Here is a 21,860-nt window from a genome sequence, read left to right on the forward strand (position 1 = left end):
CTAAATTTTAGATTTTTACTTTAGAGGATAAAGTTAAATCTCTTACCATTGAATGTTTTCTCTCTCATGTTTTCTCTTGGTCCCACCTATGAAATAAATGGTGATAGATCATACTTTACCCTCTAAAGTAAGTTTCAAAATTTAGAGGATCCAAATCCATTAATAACAATTGACATCAATTTTAGATTTAATTAATAATATAAAAATAGACAATAAATTAGTCACTATTCTAATATAAAATATTTTCTCAACTTAAATAAGAATAAAAAATAGCATAATTATCACGAAAGCAAAATCGCAAATTAATTAGCTTATCTAAAATTCAAATGCCAAATCAACTTTATAATTACACTTGTTCTGAGGGTTACCTTAAATTGGATTGTGTTTGGGCTTGAACGCAAAGTCCAAACTTTTAGTGAGGTGATTTTCGACTTAGCTCGTGTCAAGTGGCCGTCGTCCGAGTTGTTTTGTAAGCAGATAAGGGGTGGTATCTGTAAAACACTCCGATGTCTAAGTCATCAAAAGTATAAGTAGGTTTATAGTGTATTGGATCTTAAGTATACCTGAGAGTGTCAGTGTATTTATAGGTGATGAGCCAATAATCACCATTGGAGTAGTTTCACTATTGATGGTGGATAATCGTTCCTTTATTTAGGAGTTGTTGAGATTTCTCTTCTAGAAGTGGGTAAGAGATATTAAGGGTTATTTATAACTCCTTTAGGGGGGGAGTTATTACTTTGTAGCGTTTACGGTAGCTATTTTTTGGGCTTTCTCTGCTTTTGGGCCAGGTATGAATAGTGCCCCTACTTGAGTCTGATCTTTTGCTTAGGTCGGATACAAGTATGCGTGAAGTCGGACAGGTGCCGAGAGGTAGAGCTATCACATCGGGTTTTTCAGATCTCCGTTTTCAAATCAGAAACCCGATGTCATTTTAGAATGCCAACTGTTGCGTCTGTTGGCTTCCAACTTCGACACGTGGGATGTAGTTACATTTGTAACCATGCATGTTCTTTAAATGAGGGAAGGGGTTTTGATAATTTTGCCCCTTGGGTCTTATAAATACCCCTTCCGCGTTCTCTCTCTTCTATTTCGTTTCTTCTTCCTCTGTGAATTTTGTGCTCTTCTTTCTTCCTCAAGCTTTTTCATTTCCTTTCATCTTCTTGTATTCGAGCTTCATTCCTTTTTCCAAAGAACTCTAAAGAACAGGAAATCATCCGTTGCTCTGCCGCACCTGTATTTGCTTTTGGTTTCTTTGAAGAAAATAAAGGTTAGCTTTTTCGTATTATGTAATGTTTCCTTATTTATTAGAAAACCTTTGAATGTAGAATCTTTACTTGTTGGTAGTTTCATGGAAGTTAGTTTTGTTGCACTTCTTTATTAGTTGGTTTATTTCTCGCTGTTATGATACTGCCAATGGTCCTCTTTTTGTGTTAGGATGCCCCTAAATGAGATTGTTGTGGCTTTTTTAAGAACAATGCCATTTTTCTGTTCTTCAAAGATACTCCCTTTGTGGTTGTTGATTATTTTTATCTGTGGAAGGGAGTTTTCCTTGCTTTTAACTTGCAGTGATAATTTTTATTTTGTAATGTAGGTATAACTCTTCTATATGTCTCGTTCAACTGTCTCAAAAATGTCGTCCAAGGTCCCTGAGGATTTGTTGAAATGGGTATATTCTTCGGTTCTTTCTGTAGTTCCTGTAGTAGATAATGTTTTTGTAGACGATTTCCGTAGACACCATAGGATTTTTAGTTATAGGGATGATGAGGTGAAATTTGAGATAGTGGCCCCTGACCCGGAAGACCGAGTTTGCTTTAGCCGAGTTGCCATGTCGGAACCCCATTTTCTTTTTATGTACGAGTATCTTTTCACCCGACTTGGGGTAGTTTCCCCATTTTCCGACTTTGAAATCGAGGTTTTGTCCTACTGCAAAGTGGCTCCTTCCCAACTTCACCCAAATTCTTGGGGGGTTCATGAAAATCTACCAACTTGTTAGCCGTGAGCTTGACTTTTCGATTTCTTTGAAGATCTTTTTCTTCTTATTTCATCTTTCAAAACCTTTCAGTTCCATTTCGAATAAACAACAATGGGTTTCCTTCCGGGCTATTCAAGGTCAAAAGGTATTCTCCATATTTGATGATTCATTTCACGACTTCAAAATCTTGTTTTTCAAAGTTCGTACTACTGAGGGACACCGTCCGTTCTTCTTAAATGAAAATAATGAACCCTGTTTTCAACTATATTGGGTAGAGGTAGCTCCTGTCGATAAGTATAATCTGATAGATTTGGATGAGGTCGAGGAAGTCGTAGTTGAATTCTTCCTAGAGGCTTGGGGGCGGGCTCCAAACCTTGATACGAAGAAGTTACTTCTCGGAAAGCCGAGTTATGTTCGTACCGAGTCAGGTAGTTTTGTTAATATTTGTAAATACTTGTTTGTTGCTCCGACTTGTTTCTGATCTTCCATGTTCTCGTGCAGAAAAAATGAAAAGCAGCTCGAAAGCTTACCAGAAAATTCAGGAGGTAAAGAGGAACGCCAGAGCTCGAGCTGCACAGCTGCAGGAGTCAAGGAGGTTCCTTCTGCGACAAAATCAGACTCAGGTACCTCTTCTCATTCCAAGTCGGTAACCCCTCTTCCTTCTCCTTCTCCTCCTCCTCCTTTTGTCTCCACTCCTCCTATTCCCCCTTTTTCGGAGCCGAGTTTCAAAAAGCAAAAGACTTCGGAATCGGGTGGTGTCAATATTTACGACATTGGTTTTGACAGAGTGAGATTTTGTGAGAAATACATCCTTCCTCATAGCTTCATTGCTATGGATGATGTTTCTATCAAAAACCACCTCCAAGTCTTGATCCGAGGTGGGATTCAAACAGCTGGGGTGCACTCTACTTTGCTTAAAGAGTTACGGAAAGCTCATTTGAATGCTACTCAACATTCTTTGGAGGCCTTGCAGGCCGAGGTGGCCTCTCTCCGTAAAGCAAAAATGAATGGGAGGAAGAGAAATCCAAACTGGAAACCGACTTCCTTAAAACTCGGGAGAAGGAAAGATAGTCCGCGGCCTCTTGTGCTATGGCCGAGGGGTTAATGAAAAAGGCTGAAGAAAGCTACACCCGAGTTTTTGGAGAAAACTTGGATCTGAAGGAAGAGGTGTGGTGACTTAAGGATGATTATGCCAACTTGGAGGAGTCGATTGCTGAGGGTACAGAGGAAATGTTTGAGAACCTGAAGTCTCAAATTCGGGTTATTGCTCCCGATTTGGACCTTTCTCCTCTTAACCCGGATATGGTTGTGGACGATGGCAAGATTGTCCCTCCTCTCCAAGAAGGGGACATTAACATGTCCGATCTGAAGACTTCAGGGGAGCCCTGGGTAGAGTCCCTTCAACCAGAAGTCGTTCTATCCGAGGAAGCAATGCCGAGTTCTTCCCCTCAGCCCAAAAAACTCCAAAAGATAATTAAGATTATCCGCTCTGTCACCGTCTCGCAACTCACCAAGGTGGGTTACGACCTGCATCTGAAAAATAACAATAGAATATGGTATGAGAACCAGAGGTTCTCAGTATGGTAATAGTGCCCAGTAATGTAAGATATAAGATTCTAGGACGCCAGAGGCAATCCTAGAACTTCATATCAATCATAAATATTCAAGCTTATAAAACAGATAAACAAATCCTTAAACAGGTCAACTAACTTAGGGGATTTCTAAACTGTCAGTTCACCACTGCCCCACAGCCTTCACTAGCCTAACCTCCATGCAATCCCATCGCCACCGCCTTCCGAACCTCCTCAATCCCAGCAGAAAACACAAGTAATTCATACAAGTAAAGTACAAGTAATTATCATGTATAGCAAGTAAGGCAAGAAGCAATTAAACATATTATACAATTAGGCAAACAATGCAAGTCAGCAAAGCAAACAAACATATAGAATATGCACATGATGAATGCCTGTCCTATTTGGCTGTGATATCACATCGTCGGTACAACTGCCAACCCGACACATTTACATCGCCTTTTGATCACGAATATAAGTGGGATCCCCCCCCCCACGGATATAGTGTCAGGCACACTCTTGTGATCCGAAAGGATGTGAGCCTTAACGTAAGGGGATAAACCAACTGTCCTTACGCCGTCACTGCGACCTCGATAAGCAGGATTAACCAACCATCTTTGCCAGGCGCATAGCGTCTCAACAATCTCAGTATAAAATAGTATATCAATGGTTTTCAGAAATCATTTTTAGTACTCAGTAGGACCATCATTCCACTCCGAGTCCTAGACTCGTCTCAAATATCTTCAAATCCATAACTCCACAATTTCATCATACCAATCGTCTTTACAGTACTTCACCACTTCACTCAACTAATCCACCCTCAATACTCCAGAATCCTAAGGCTTCGCCTTCTAAACTTTATACCAGAAAATATATAGTTAAACTCACTTATGATATTTCTTTATGTTTCAAAGCCTAAAAACAAGTTAAGACACCCTAGATAAGCTTTACAGAAGTTCACAAGCTTGCCGGGAAGATAAAACGGTTAAAAACAAGGTTTTCATTGAAAAACAAGACAGTGTGCATATGCATAGGGTTGTGCGTACGCACGCCCAGAGGAGTTTTCTTAACTTGTGCGTACGCATAGAGGCGTGCGTACGCACACATAGTAAAATTTTCCATTGTGTGTGCACACATAGATATGTGCGAACACCCTCAACAGAAGGCACTTCCCAGTGTGTGCGTATGCATGATGTTGTGCGTACGCACAACTTGCAAAATTCACATGGTGTGTGTGCGCACCAAAGTGTGCGAACGCTCTCAACAGTAGGCATATCCATGTGTGTATGTGCGCACCAGTCTGTGCATACGCACGTTTTCAAATTTTTACAGGGTGTGCGTGTGCATACCTGCACAAGTAAAACATGGCCCCTGCTCAGAGCACGCACACAACAATATGCGTGCGCACACAAACTAGAACTCACAATTTCTGCAACATCACAGAAATCAGATTTTTGATACCAACTTCCAATGATCATGTCTTTTTCTACAAAATTCCAATTTCCACAAAATATATATCATTTTAAAGCTCTTTGAATTATCTTTAATTTGATATAAAATTCAATCAATTTCAAAAACTGTAGCTCAAGATATGATCTACCAAAGTTGGCCCAAAATCTGTTTTTACCAAAAACCTTAAAAATCTAATTTCACTAAATCTCTCAATTCAAAACCAATTGCTTTTCATCCAAACCAATCCTAATGTATCTAAATTACATTCATATATCTTCCAATTTATTCCACAACCTATAATTCACATTTTCATCATTTTCACACCTAATAATAATTCAATTGATTAATCTCTCAAACAATATGCAACAACATCACACATCAATAATTCCTCATACATAAATTCATCACATACCACCCATCATTATAATAGTCATCCACCACCAACCATAGCTCAACATCAATAATTCATCATCATGCAACATTAACTCAAAAATCAACACCATTTATGAATAACAACCTCATTTCAATAATTATCAACAATCAATCCAATCCTATCCTAAAGTCTACTAGCCTAAGTGTCCAGAAATATTACATATTACATAGACAAAACTAAAACCATACCTTGGCCGATTCCCAATATGCACCAAACACCAAAATTTGACCTCAACCAAGCTTTCACAAGTTTCCAAGTTCAATCAAGCCATCATACACAATCCAAAAGTTCCAATAATCATAAATTCCAAGCTATACACAATTAATTCATCATAATTAATACCTAGGATTTACCAAAATCATAAATCTACAAGGGTTCAAGACATTCTTACCTTACCTAACAGTTTTGGAAAAGCTCTCACCTCTCTCCTCTTTTCTTTCAAATGTGTTTGTGTTGTTTAAGTGATGAATGGGCTGAATGGGGTTCATTTAATTGGTTATATATGTTGGGCTTGGGCCCAACTTGGGCCCGGTCCTACCCGTTAGCGTTTTTAGTCTATTTGGCCCAATTTTGGGCCAAACCTTTAAAATTAGCGCCTGATTTTCAACTTTAGTTATTTTCCTAAATTTTTTTACAGTTTTTACTACTTTCACATAGTACCGGGCAGATTTAAGCCGGTACTGCTGGCTAATTTATCGGTACGCGTTTTTACGCAATTTTTCGCAGAAAATTATATTTTTTAACTCAGAAAAATCTACTGAGTCCAAAAATCATATTTAAATTTTCTAATTAACATTCTAAATTTTTGGATCCTATTTTGGGCAATTAATTTAATTTAATTAAGCGGCTAATTAATCGCGGTTCTTACAGCTTTAGCAAGGGATACTCATGGAGGTAATAACGACCGATGCTGTGGAGAATTCTTCCAACCAAAGGAACGAAAATTCAAGAAGGATGGACAATTGGACATACTCCTCAGCATCCTCAGGGGCAAGGCAACTTTAGAGGAACTAACTATGATCAGTTTCACTAAACGATAGGAAGAGGTATATGCTTTAACTATGGACTGCCTGGACATATTGCAAAAGATTGCCGTCGTGGGAGGAACCAATGTAACACCCTAATTACCCTAAGCCATACCTCGTGCCGTAAATCAAAGGTTAATCAGAGATTACGACAGTTCTAAAGCTCATACGTATAATATATAGAAGAAATAATATAATCTAGAAGCCCGATGAAGGATATAGCTCAAAAACAGGATTTCAAAAGCGCAAACGTACTAACGAAGCTACTAGCTTAAGGTACAAGAGACAGATAAGATACAACAAAATATAAGTATATAATATCATAAAAAACTAGCCTCTACTCGCGGAGTTTAAGCCGGCTAGCCATAAACAAGTATACAGAACTATACAATGAAAACAGCTTATACAAGTTTTTCTCTCATAATACAAGCCTCTAGGCTAAACAAAATACAAAAGGAGAGATGTATAAACAAGATAAACCAAAAAGACTCCAAAAGAATCCAGAATCCTCCGCTTCTGTCACCATCCAAAGCAACTCACCGAGGTGGGTTGCGACCTGCATCTGAAAAACACAACAAAGATATAGTATGAGAACCGGAGGTTCTCAATATGGTAACAGTACCCAGTGATGTAGGATATAAGACCCCGGGATGCCAAAGGCAATCCTAAGCTCCATATCCATCACAAGATTCAAACTTAAAGCATTCTAAGACAATATAAGCATAATATAAACCTTATCATAATTAAACCGGGTAATCTATCTTAAGGGATTTCTATTCTAACCAAACACTGCTGTCCCATAGCCTTCACCAACATATCCTCCATGCGATCCCATCGCCACCGCCTTCCGAACCTCCTCAATCCCAGTAGAAAGCACAATTAATAACAATGCAAGTAATTCACAAGTAAAAGCATACAAGGCAAGTAGATCAAGTAAGCAATTAGGCATGTTATTCAATTAGGCATACAATTACAAGTCAGCAAAGCAAACAAATAGATAGAAAATGCATATGATGAATGCCTGCCCTACTGGCCGTGATATCACATTGTCGGTTCAACTGCTAACCCGACACATCTCCATGGAGACGTCGCCCTTCGGATTTCTCATATGGGAACCCCCAAGATATAGTGCCCGGATCACTGTCTAGGTACCGGCGCCTGCACGCCTATAGATCCTAAGGGATGCGAGCGGGATACTCTTGCCTCAGACCTCGCATCCTAACGTAAGCGGGATTAACCACCGTCCTTACGCCGCCACCGCTACCATGACAGGCGGGATTAACCACCGTCCCTGCCGGGCGCATATCGTCTCATAATCTCAGTAAAAATATTATTTCAGTGGTTTTCAAAAAGCATTTTCAGTATACAGAGATCCATCATCTCAATCCGAGTCCTCGACTCATCTCAACCACTGTCCATTCATAACTCAGTTTTCACTTATCAAAAGTTCATCATTCCTCATCTCATATGTTCATCACCCCTTCACCTAATGTCAAACCGTTCTCAGTATACCAGAAACCTAGGCCTCCGTTTTCTAATTTATCATAAAATTATGTACTAGGGACCCTTAAGTCATATCCCATATTCTATTACTCAAAACTAGGCCCAAAAGTCTTAAAATGGTGTTTTAGAAGCTTACAACCTTGTTGGGAAGGTAGAATAGTTGAAAGATAAACAAAATTTGAGAAACAGGACGTGTGCGGCCGCACAGGGGTGTGTGCGTACGCACGCCCAGGAAATTTTAAAATGTGTGCGTACGCACAGGTGGCAAAACTTTCAGAATCTGTTCACTCGCACAACCTGTGCCAGCGCCCCTGATGCGTGAGCATCTTTCCTATCTTTTCCTAGTGAATTTGCATTTAAATTGTTGAGTTTAATCAAGAATTTATTATCTTTTAGCCACTATGGATGATACTTTGAGTCTTGTTCATTTCTATTTATTTTAGGTAGCATTTGGTTGGATTTGATGGAGTTTCTGCAGCACAAGAACCAAAGGAGATGGCAGCAAGGAGTGACGCGTACGCGTGACTGATGCGTGCGCGTGATTTGGAGCTTTCCATGGTGACGCGTGCACGTGACTGACGCGTACGCGTGATTTGAAGATTTTCTCAGCGACGCGTACGCGTGACTGATGCGTACACGTGACATGCACGACATACAGAAAACGCAGAAAATGCTGGGGCGATTTCAGGCCAAGTTTCGACCCAGTTTTCGGCCCAAAAACACATACTAGAGCCAGGGGATAGCAGAGACTCAAGGGAGATTCACAAAGGAATGATTATGCCCACTCCAAGTTGGGCGTGGACCCTACAAAGCAAGTGGTCCCCATCCATCAATTGAAAACATGCTGATTGCTTTAATTAATTCTGAATTAAACTTTATTTTATTTTAAAAAAATAGGAAAAGATATTATTTTAGTTTTAGAAGATAGATTTTAAATTAATTAGGATTTGATATAAAAGGTAATTCCAACAGGGTGATTCGAACAGAACATTATTCCATTCCAATTTACAATCCTTATTTTTCTCTGAACCATGAGCAACTAAACTTCCATTGTTAAGGTTAGGAGCTCTGTCTATTTGTATGGATTGATTTTATTGCTTTTTCTATTTTAATTCATGTATGGATTTATAATTTAAGAATTATTTTCGCTCTTTATCTTATGAATTTGGGTGGAATGGAAGTATTACCCTCTTTCTAATTGAGTTCTTGTATAACTTGGAAAAGCTCTTTACTTGAGCAACAGCTTGAAAACACATTCTCCTAAATTTCTAGTTTATCTGAATTTAATGGGATACGTGACATATAATCCTTTTATTTTTTGGTAATTAGGATTTTTGTGGCATATAAACTGGAATTTGATCATTACCCTCTAATTGGAATTAATTGACCAAGGAATTGGCAGTTGATGAATTTTAGAGGAGAATAGAAAGGTCTAAGGAATTAGGGTCTAGTCACACATAGTTTGCTATGAATTAAATCCTGCATAATTAAAATAGTTAGTAAGAAAAGTTAATCCGAAAAAATAGATAACTCTGAAACCTTAACTGTTTCTCCACACATTATTCCCAACTTATTTACTTGCCTTTTTTAATATTCTTGCTATTGTTTAATGTCTTTGAACCCTCAAACATTACTTTCTGTGTGCCTAACTAAATAAATCAATTAACTATTGTTGCTTAGTCCTTCAATCCTCGTGGGATCGACCCTCACTCACCTGAGGTATTACTTGGTACGACCCGGTGCACTTGCCAGTTAGTAGTGTGGTTAGAAATTACGCATCAAATTTTTGAAGGTTTGGATCAATAAGCTCAGCCTGCATGCATCTCTCTTCTTCACCTGTTGAATGTATATCTTTGAAGACATGAAAGACCAGTTGCTCATCATGCACTCTAAGCACTAATTCACCCACTTCTACATCAATCAGAGCACTTCCAGTGGCTAGGAATGGTCTTCCTAGAATTATAGAGGCATTCTCATCCTCCCATGTGTCAAGAATCACAAAATCTGCTAGGAGGAAGAATTTACCCACTTTGACCAAGATATTCTCCACTAATTCGTATGCAGGCTTCATAGATTTGTCTGCCATCTGTAATGCTATCTTTGTGAGTTGTGCCTCTTGGATTTGCAGCTTCTTCATCACAGATAAGGGCATTAGATTGATGCTTGCTCCCAGATCACATAATGCTTTCTCAAAGGTTGTGCTCCCAATGGTGCATGGAATTTGGAAGCTCCCTGGATCCGGCATCTTCCTTGGCAAGTTATTCTGAATGATGGCACTACATTCCTTAGTCAGGACCACTGTCTCATCTCCTTTTAAAGGCTTCTTCTTTGATAATAGCTCCTTCATGAACTTGACATAGAGAGGCATTTGCTCCAAAACCTCAGCAAAAGGAATATTGATTTGTAACTTTCTAAAGACTTCCAAGAACTTTGAAAACTGCTTGTCCTTGGTCTCCTTTTGAAGTCTCTGAGGATATGGCATTTTTGGCTTGTACTCGGGAGCCTTTGGCAATGTAGGATAAGTGTCAAGAGAGTCTGGGAATGGGTTGTCTGCACGCTTTGGAGGGACGTGCTCTACTTCTTCCTTCTTCTCTTTTGGAGCTTCTTTTTCAACTAACTCTCCATTGACCTTGGTCTCAGAGCCAGCTACTTTACCACTTCTCAATTGAATAACCTTGCAATCTTCTTTTTCAACTGGCTCTTCATTAACTTGTGCTTTAATACTTGCCACTTGTCCACTTATCAAGGTGATAGGCTTGCATTCCTCTCTTGGATTTGGAATTGTGTTACCAGGAAGGCTATTAGTGGTCCTCTGATCAATTTCATTAACTCTTGTGGCTATTTTACCCATCTGAATCTCCAAATTCTTGATTGATGCTCTGGTTTCCTGCATATAATTCCTCATCATCTCCCAATTAGAATCTTCTTAGGATTTTGAATTTGCCTGTGAAGGTGGTTGTTGTTGATGAGATTGAAATTGGCGGTTATTGTGATTATTCTGTTGGAAGCCGCCCTGAAAATTATTGTTGAAATTTTGAGGTCTCTAAGGTTGGTCCCTCCACCCAAAATTTGGGTGATTTCTCCACTCCTGATTGTAGGTCTGAGAGTAGGGATCATTATTGGGATTTCTAGGAGCGCTCCCCATGTAATTGACCTATTCAGAAAAGGATTGAGCATAATCATAATTATCATTTTGTACAAAATTACCTGTCATGTCATAAGAGACCGCTTGAGGTGGATTTTGGGTGTTGATAGCTGATACTTGCATGCCACCCATATGCTGAGTAAGTAGATTTATTTGCTGAGACATAAGCTTGTTCTGAGCAAGAATAGCATTAAGAGCTTCTACTTCCATAACACCCTTCTTCTGAGGAGCCTCAGAGTTCACAGATTCCTGTTAGATGAATATAAATATTGGTTACTAGCAACCAATTCAATCAGCTCAATAGTCTCCTCCGGTGTCTTCTTCTTGTGCAATGAACCACCTGCAGAATTATCTAAGCACATCTTGGACATTTCACCCAAGCCTTCATAAAAGATATCTAGTTGGGTCCATTTGGAGAACATGTCCGGAGGGCATTGCCTAGTCAGTAGCTTGTACCTCTCTCAAGCTTCATAAAGAGTTTCACCATCCTTCTGCCTGAAGGTCTGAACCTCCACCCTAAGCTTAGTCAGCTTTTTTGGTGGGAAGAATTTAGTAAGAAACTCAGTAACAATCTTGTCCCAAGTATCCAAATTCTCCTTGGGTCAGGAATCTAGCCATAGCTTTGCTCCATCCCTCAGAGCAAACGGGAAGAGCATGAGTTTGTACACCTCTGGGTTCACTCCATTTGTCTTCACAGCATCACAAATTTGCAGAAAATTAGAAATAAACTAATTTAGGTCTTCGTGGAGAAGACCATGATACTGACAGTTTTGTTGCACCAGGGTGACCAATTGTGGCTTCAGCTCAAAGTTGTTCGCAGCTATAGGAGGCACCACAATGATTTTTCCATAAAGATCTGCAGTAGGAGCAGAGTAAGAGCCAATCACTCTCCTTTATTGATCATCCCCATTCGGATTTGTCACATTGGCATTAACAGCATTATTGTGATCCATAGTAGATTCTGCAGCCTTGCAAAGTCTTGCTTGTTGTAAACATCGCCTGAGAGTTCTTTCAGGTTCAGGATCAAAGTCTAAGGGATGTTCTTTGTCTTTGTTCCTACGCATAAACAAACAGAAAACAAAAAAAAGATGGGAATCTCTACGTTAGAGTGTAGAGAATTCCCAGTGAGGTAACCTGTGTAAAATAATAAAATAAAAATACTAAATAAATGAAATAGAAAAAATTTCGAAAATAATAACTGAAATATAACAAAAATTTCGAAAATTAACAGAAAAAATAAACAAGAAAATTAAAATGAAATTAATTAGGTGACACCAAACTTAATTTCAGAAATTAAGGAAAAATAGTAGTACTATTTATAATAAAAAAAATTCGAAAAATACTAAGCAAAATTTAAATAAAAATTAAAACTAAAATGCCTAATCTAAGCAATCAAACAACTGATAGTTGTTAATCACTATCAATCTCCGGCAACGGTGCCAAAACTTGATGCGGAATTTCTAACCACACTACTAACCGGCAAGTGCACCGGGTCGTACCAAGTAATACCTCAGGTGAGTGAGGGTCGATCCCACGAGGATTGAAGGACTAAGCAACAATGGTTAATTGATTTATTTATTTAGGCACACAGAAAGTAATGTTTGAGGGTTCAAAGACATTAAACAATAGCAAGAATATTAAAGAAAGGCAAGTAAATAAGTTAGGAATAATGTGTGGAGAAACAGTTAAGGTTTCAGAGTTATCTATTTTTTCGGATTAACTTTTCTTACTAACTATTTTAATTATGCAGGATTTAATTCATGGCAAACTATGTGTGACTAGATCCTAATTCCTTAGACCTTTCTAGTCTCCTTTAAAATTCATCAACTGCCAATTCCTTGGTCAATTAATTCTAATTAGAGTGTGATGATCAAATTCCAGTTTATATGCCACAAAAATCCTAATTACCCAAAAATAAAATGATTATATGTCACGTATCCCATTAAATTCAGATAAACTAGAAATTTAGGAGAATGTGTTTTCAAGCTGTTGTTCAACTAAAGAGCTTTTCCAAGTTATACAAGAACTCAATTAGAAAGAGGGTAATACTTCCGTTCCACCCAAATTCATAAGATAAAGAGCGAAAACAATTCTTAAATTATAAATCCATACATGAATTAAAATAGAAAAAGCAATAAAATCAATCCATACAAATAGACAGAGCTCCTAACCTTAACAATGGAAGTTTAGTTGCTCATGGTTCAGAGAAAAATAATGATTGTAAATTGGAATGGAATAATGTTCTGTTCGAATCACCCTGTTGGAATTTCCTTTTATATCAAATCCTAATTAATTTAATATCTATCTTCTAAAACTAAAATAATATATTTTTCTATTTTTTAAAATAAAATAAAGTTTAATTCAGAATTAATTAAAGCAATCAGCATGTCTTCAATTGATGGATGGGGACCACTTACTTTGTAGGGTCCACGCCCAACTTGGAGTGGGTATAATCATTCCTTTGTGAATCTCCCTTGAGTCTCTGCTATTCTTTGGCTCTAGTTTGTGTTTCTGGGCCGAAAACTAGGTCGAAACTTGGCCTGAAATCGCCCCAGCATTTTCTGCGTTTTCTGCATGTCGCGTCAGTTACGCGTACGCGTCAGTCACGCGTACGCGTCAGTCACACGTACGCGTCGCTTAGCAAATCTTCAAATCACGCGTACGCATCAGTCACGCGCACGGGTCAGTCACGCGTACGTGTCGCTCCTTGCTGCCATCTCCTTTGGTTCTTGTGCTGCAGAAACTCCATCAAATCCAACCAAATGCTACCTAAAATAAACATAAATGAACAAGACTCAAAGTATCATCCATAGTGGCTAAAAGATAATAAATTCTTGATTAAACTCAACAATTTAAATGCAAATTCACTAGGAAAAGTTATTCGCCCAACAGACTGGCCTTCCCGACGTATGCGTCCGCACAGGTTAAAATTTTTCCTTAGATATGTGCACGCACAAGCTGTGCTAGCGCTGCAAACAGAATGCACTTCCCTGTCTGTGCATGTGCACAGGTGTGTGCGTCCACACAGGTCAAAATTTTTACAGGGTGTGCGTTCGCACGAGGGTGTGCGCCCACACATATCAGAAATCATGAAATTCTGCAACTTTGCAGAATTTCAGATTTTTAACACCAACTTTGAATGATCATAACTTCCTCTACAAAATTCTAAATTTCACATACTTTATATCGATGTAAAGGATTTTCAAAGATCTTTAATTAAACAAATTTCAATAAGTTTTGAAAATCGAGGTAAAAGTTATGATCGAGCAAAGTTCACCAAAAATCCCATTTTACCAAAAGTCACAATTTACCAAATTTTCACAATTCTCAAACCACCTCCAACCAAAACAACATCAACCTCCCATTTACAGCACAACTACCCTCTTGGGTAAAAAATTCACCACTTACCACATATTTTCATCACATTTCACCACTCTCCAACCATCAATATCAATCATGCAATATCACAACAAATCTCCATTCAACTCTTCAAACTACATAACCATATCATTAACATTAATTTCACATATATCTTAACATTAGCAATCGTCATACCTTCACCTCAATAATCATCACACCATCATAAATCATCATACATTAATATTTCAAACAACTCATCAACCATTATAATTCAAACTTATCCTATGGGTCACTAGCCTAAGTGTCCATGAATATTACATACTACATAGAGAAAACCAAAACCATACCTTAGCCGATTCCCTTTATGCACCAAAATCCAAACGAGCACAAGCTATGCTTTCCAACACAATCCAAGCTTTCAATTCCACTCCAATAAGCACAATTAGGTTCCAAAAGCTCCCAAAGCCACAATAATAAAACTATATGCATACAATTCACCTCAAATCAACCTAGGGTTCCAATTATACATAAATTCACAAGGGTTTAATGGCTCTTACCTCTTCCAACAAATTTGGATGTCAAAATCCAAGGCTAAGCAAGGCTTAGAGCAAACCTAAACATCCAAAATCACAAAAACTCATTTAACCCCAAAGCCCTAGGAACCGAAACTTTAGAGAGAAGAATAGAAGGGATTTCATGGTTATCTCCCCAGTTTCTTGTATGAGTTTTGTAGAGCGCTTCACGAGGAACGCGTAGCCACAAACGGTGCGGCGATCGGAGCTCTCTACCTCAAGATATGAGCTTTGGAAGTTTGAGATGAATAGTGCTCAATCTCTTCTCCTCTCCTTCTTTTCTTTTTTCTGATGTGTGTGTGTTATGAGTGTTGTGTGGTGAGTTGGTTCACTTAATGAACCCTTTTATATGTTGGGCTTGGGCCAGGTCCAACTCGTTAGCATTTTTTACCCGTTTGGCCCAACTTCGGGCCAAATCTTTAAAATTAATGCCCGGTTTTCTATTTCTAATATTTTTCTAAGGTTTTTGCCGGTTTTCACTTTTTTTCATGCGGTACCGAGCATACTTGAACTGGTTCAACCGGTTTAACTGCCTGTTCGCGGTTTTTTACGATTTTTCGCAAAAAGTACATTTTCTGACTCAGAAAAACCCACTGAGTCCAAAAATCACCTTTAAATTCTCAAATTCTCTTTCTAACTTTTCGAAATCTAATTTGGGCAATATTAATTACGTAATTAATCGGTTGATTAGTTACGGTTCTTACATTCTCCGCACCAAATAAGAAATTTTGCCCTCAAAATTTGAATTACTTGAGAAAAGCTCGGGATAATCCTTTCGCATTTCGGACTCCAATTCCCAAGTGTGCTCTTCAACTCCTGCTCGCTCCCAAGCAACCTTAACCAACGAGACTTCCTTTTCTCACAGCTTCTTCACACTAATGTCATCGATCCTCACTGGCGTTACTTGGAAAGTTAAGTTCTCCTTCAACTCAACCGACTCAGGCTGCAACACATGAGCTGCATCCGACGTGTACTTATGGAGTTGTGACACGTGGAATACGTCATGCAAGTTAGACAGATGAGGTGGCAAGGTAACTTGATACGCCACCAGCCCGAATCTTTTCAGAATCTCGAACGGTCCTATATATCTTGGGTTCAACTTCTTGGTCTTAATTGCTCTTCCAATCCCAGTTGTCGGTGTCACCTGAAGAAATACATATTCTCCCACTTCAAACTCTAGCGGTTTCCTCCTCTGATCCGCATAACTCTTCTATCGACTCTGAGCAGTTAGAATCCGTGCACGAATCTTCATAATGTGAAAAATACGGTGATTTTCACATAAAGAAAAAATAACACATCTTCTTCAAAGAGGATACCATGACTCTAATACCATGTTAGAAATGGTAAGAGAGAGCAATAGAGAAAATATTTGAGTGTATTCAAGTTGTATAGAACGATACAATATAGAAGGATATTCATAAGTGTTAAGAGAATCGAAATAATAAAGACGTAATATCCTATAAAGAATATTCAGATATGCTAAATAATTATAATCAATGTTAATTGATCCTAATCTATAAAGCACGGGCACTTTGTTTAATTTCTGTGTCGGGCTGTGGGACACATTTCGAACACGACGCATGGAGACACTCGTCCGACACGCATGTCTCCCGTGTCCAAATGTGTCCTGTCGAAAAAAAACAAAAAAGTCAGTCAGACACAGCCCGGACACGGCCCAGACACGGACGGACACGGCCCAATAGTATTTTTGAAAGTTCTCTTCAGTTTTACCCTTTCACTTTTACAAAAGTTAAAAACCTAACTTTCCACCTCTACCCCCAAACCCGTCTCTGGCTTAGTGGCTCCACACCCACTCACCCTCTCCTCACCGCCAGTCTACCGCCACCTCCAGTCATCGCCGCCACCTCCGGTCATCACCGCCGTGGATGTTCGTCGTCTCTCTCCACACCCCCTCACTCTTAATCTCAGCATCTCTTCTTCACTGCTGCTACTTCTTCTGCGGTGCTTGTCATCGCTGTTCGCTGCTGTTCACTGCTTCTCCAGCCACCACTTGTTGTCGTCATTGCTCCAGTTCTCGCTGCCATGTTTGCCACCTTTCCGGTCGCCACTTTTATCGTGACCGTTGCCCTGCTCTCGTGCTCTTCCTTCGTGCTCTTCTGCATCCTCCATTTCAAGTAAGGGAGAATGTTTATTTTTTCATCAATCAATTTCTCGTTCTGTATTTCTATTTTGATCTGGCCTCTGTGCTTTTCTTTGGTTCTGATTTGTTTTGTCAGTTCTGTGCTTCCATTTGATTCTGGATTTTTATTTTGTTCTGTGCATCTCCTTGGTTTGGTTTGTTTTGTTTTGTGCTTCTAGAATTAGGTATTGTTAGAGACTTCTTTCAGAATTTTTTACTGGCTGCTATGAGAAGATTATAAACTAGAAAGTAATAGAAAGACACAGAAGAAAGACAAGAGAAAAAAAATTGGATTGATTGTTAATGTGTTTTTTAGCATATATAATAAGAAAGATGGGTCTGAAACATGTTCTAGTTCTGCCATTTCCAGCACAGGGGCATGTGAACCCTTTAATACACTTATCACACAAACTAGTTCAACATGGTTGCAAAGTTACCTTTGTGAACACTGAGTTCAACCACAAGAGAGTTTTTAATGCAATGAATGGTAAGGTTACTCTTGATGGTTCAGAGTGGAGCTAGTCTCACTTCCTGATGGGTTAGGAGTTAGGACCTGAAGATGATAGAAGTGACGTGGCTGGTTTAATTGCTTCAATGGTGAGAACCATGCCTAGTTATCTTGAAATGCTTATAAGGGTCATTAATTCCAGGGATGGTGGGAGTAACAGAATCATAAGCATAGTTTGTGACACATATATGGCATGGGGCTTAGAAATAGCACAAAAGCTTGCAATCAAAAATTAAGTGTCAAATTAAGTGTCTTTTCAATATTGTCAAAAATAAACTTATATGTTTGTCAAGTGTTGAATAATTTAGTAAACAATAATAGTTGGGAATGAACTCAGCTTACTTTGTTGATATAACATCATTGTTCGTATTATTGTTTATCTTGAATTGGATGGAGAACTGAATAAATAGCAATAAAAAACTTACACAAATGTTTAGTATTATATAATAATTTTCTTTGGTTTTGTTTTCTCTCTATGCTTTTTTTGGTTATGGTTTGCTCAAGAAATTAAATTGTAAAAAAATAATTTTGGTTCTTAAATTATTGTAGGATTGTGAGAGATGAGTTTAGAGAGTGTTCAAAACAATTTTGAAGAAAGTGTTGATAAGCCTTTATGAAAATTTGTAACAAAGAAAGATAAAATTGAAGGGGGTAGAAATCTTGAATTTGAATGTAAATTTAGCAAGGTTTTATTCAGTGGTTCTTATACTAGAGTAAGAGCACATTTATTGAAGATTTCAGGAAAAAGAATTAGATTTTGTGCAAAAGTTACATCAACAAAGCTTGAAGAACTTAAGAAACTTGATAGTGAAAGTACATTGTTGCATGAAAGTAAAAAGGCTAAGTCAATTCCTCTTCTACCCTTATCTAATGCAAGTGAACTTGATTCAACAAAAAGAAGAGCTACTGGATCTTTAGAGAAAGCTTTTAATGTGAATGCAAGGGAGACTCTAGATTTACATATTGCTAGAATATTTTTTCATCTGGATTACCTTTTCATCTAGCAAAAAATCCGTATTTTGTCAAAGCTTTTTCTTATGCTGCTAATAATTATATTGATGGTTATATTCTTCCTGGATATAATAAATTGAGGACAACTTTACTTGAGAAAGAGAAGCAACATGTGGAGAGAATGTTAGAACCTACTAAGAATTCATGGAGTGGAAAGGGAGTGAGCATTGTAAGTGATGGATGGAGTGATCCCTAAAGGAGGCCTCTTCTTAATTTTATGGCTGTAACTAAAAGTGAGCCTATGTTTTTGAAAGCTGTAGATTGTTCAAATGAGATCAAAGATAAGGATTATGTTGCAAAGCAAATAAGAGATGTGATAAGAGAAGTCGGTCTCTCAAATGTAGTGCAGATTGTGATTGATAATGCGCCGATTTGTAAAGTGGCTGGTTTATTGATTGAAGTTGAATTTCCATCTGTTTATTGGACTCCTTATATTGTTCATACTCTCAACCTTGCTTTAAAGGACATTTGTGTAGTTAAGAATACAGAGAAGATTAATTTTTGTTTATCAAGAATGCTCATGGATTACTCAAATTGCTAAAGATGCTTCTTTTATAAAAAAATTTCATTGTTAATCATCATATAAGGTTATCTATTTTCAATAAATTTAATACATTGAAGTTGCTTAATATTGCTCCTACTCGATTTGCTTCTACTATTGTGATGCTCAAAAGATTTAGGTTGTTAAAGCAATGCCTCAAAGAGATGATTATAAGTGAGAAGTGGTCTTTATACAAGGAAGATAATATTGGCAAAGCTGTGTTTATTACAGAAAAGATTTTGAGTGAAAATTGGTGGCAAAAAATTGACTATATTCTTGCTTTCACAAATCCTATTTATGATGTTTTAAGAAGTACAGACACGAATGCACCTACTCTTCATTTGGTCCATGAGATGTGGGATTCAATGATCAAGAAATTAAAAAGTGCTATATATCTCTATGAAAGAAAAGATGAACAAGAGTCATCATCCTTCTACAATGTTGTGCACTCAATATTAGTTCAAAGATGGACGAAAAGTAGCACACCTCTTCATTATTTAGCACATTCATTGAATCCAAGGTAATTTTTTATATTTATTGTTTATAACTTTTATTTATAAGTGAAGATAATTAAATCATTATTAATTTCTGCTTAAACACTAATTATATAGGTATTATAGCCACCAATGGTTGAGAGAAGATCCTACACGAGTTTCTCCTCATCAAGATATTGAGATCACTAATGAGAGAGTTAAATGCTTGAAGAGGTATTTTCCTGATGAAGAAGAGAGGAGAAAGGTAAACATTGAATTTGCAAGCTTTTCTGATGGTAGAGGTGTCTTTGATGATTATGACTCTTTGAATTACAGAGGCATAGATGATGCAAAGTCTTGGTGGCTAATTCATGGTGGTAAAGCAAAATTTCTTCAACCAATTGCTCTTAGGCTACTAAGGCAACCATCTTCATCTTCTTGTTGTGAAAGGAATTGGAGCACATATTCTTTTATCCATTCCCTAAAAAAAACAAGTTGAAGCTTAAATATGTAGAAAATTTAGTATTTGTCCACACTAATCTTCGTCTTCTTTCAAGAAAAACTTCACAATACAATAAAGGAGAAACTATGATGTGAGATATTGCTAGAGATACTTTTTCACCAATTGATGAAGAAAATGGTGTTCTTGAACTTGCTCATCTTTCTCTTGATCAACCGGAATTGGAAAGAGTGACTTTTTCTAATGATAAAGATATCAACCATATATGATGGAGAAATAATATAACTTTAGATAACTTTTTGTGTGTGTATATATGATGTACAAAATTTTTACTATCTCTATTAAGACATAGGAGTTTAGAATTTTATCTTTTGAATACCTATACACTTTAGGAAGAAATGCATATCATATGGTTGTTTTTGAAAATATCTCTATTAAGACATATCTCTATTTAATGAATATATTATATTATTAATATATGCGTGTCCCCGTGTCCGACAACTTTTTAGAATTTGCGTGTCGCTGTGTCGCGTGACGTGTCGTGTCTCGTGTCCGTATCCGTGTGTATGTGATAAACCCCGATTTTGTGGTTTATCTTGTGCTTATTTTGGGGGATTTTATCACCTTTTCTCACATTTATTCAATGAAATAGCATGGTTTTGCAATTCTCCCTTGATTTGTGCTTAAATGTGAAAACATGCTTTTTAGGCCTTAATTTTGCCAATTTTAACTCACTTTAATTCCATTCGATGCCTTGATATGTTTGTTGAGTGATTTTAGGTTCATAAGCCAAGTATTGGATGGAAGAAGTGAGGAGAAAAGCATGCAAATTGGGAGAACTCATGAAGAAATGAAGGAACCGTAAAGTTGTCAAGCCCGACCTCTTCGCACTCAATCGACTATAACTTGAGCTACAGAGGTCTAAATGAGGCGGTTTCAGTTGCGTTGGAAAGCTAACATCTGGGACTTCGTAATGATATAAAATTTTCCATATGTTGCTTCACGTTCAGGGGTGCGCACGCGCCATGTACGCATGCACGCCGATGCTGCTCGTGGCCCACTAAAGTGAAATCGCCCCCAGCGATTTCTGAAGCATTTTGGGCCCAATCCAACTCATTTCTGATGCTATTGAACCCAAGGATTGAAGGAGGAATGAACCAAGTAGTCATAGTTTAGTTTTCATCATGTTTTAGGTAGAATTCTAGAGAGAGAAGCTCTCTCTTCTCTCTAGAAATTAGGGTAGTTTAGGTTTAATTTTCTTAAATCCACTTTTAATTCTTGTTTTGATTTAGTTCTTCCTTTTAATTTCTTATTATTACATCTCTATTCTTCTAGTTTTACTTGTCATTTCCTTTATTTTTCCATTTTTATGTTTATGAACAATTGTTGGATCTTGATTACTCTTAATGTAATTTTATATTTCCATGTCTCTTTTATGTTGATATTGATTGTTATTATTGATTTCTTGCTTATGTTAGTTATGGGTTTCCTTAATTCTTGCATTTATGATGCTTACTTTTCTTGCACACTAGGTGTTTGTTAAAATGTTTCCTTTAGTTTTTGAGTAGTTCTCTTGACTCTTGGCCTAGGCTAAGGGAATTGAGTGAACTTGAGTCATTGGGTCTCAATGATTTGGTGATTTGAGAATCCTTTGGTGATCAATTTGATACTCATTGATGCCAACCCACTACTAA

At 37.7% G+C, this 21,860-nt stretch overlaps 1 pseudogene; it reads left to right on the top strand.

Annotated features, from left to right (window-relative positions):
* Positions 1-1,630: 1,630 nt before the first annotated feature.
* On the top strand, positions 1,631-20,435 carry LOC148574771 (uncharacterized; annotated as a pseudogene).
* The last annotated feature ends 1,425 nt before the right edge of the window (positions 20,436-21,860 follow it).

The sequence above is a fragment of the Arachis ipaensis genome, chromosome B2 (genome assembly GCF_059453495.1).
Source record: "Arachis ipaensis isolate K30076 ecotype BB chromosome B2, ASM5945349v1, whole genome shotgun sequence".
NCBI lineage: Eukaryota > Viridiplantae > Streptophyta > Magnoliopsida > Fabales > Fabaceae > Arachis > Arachis ipaensis.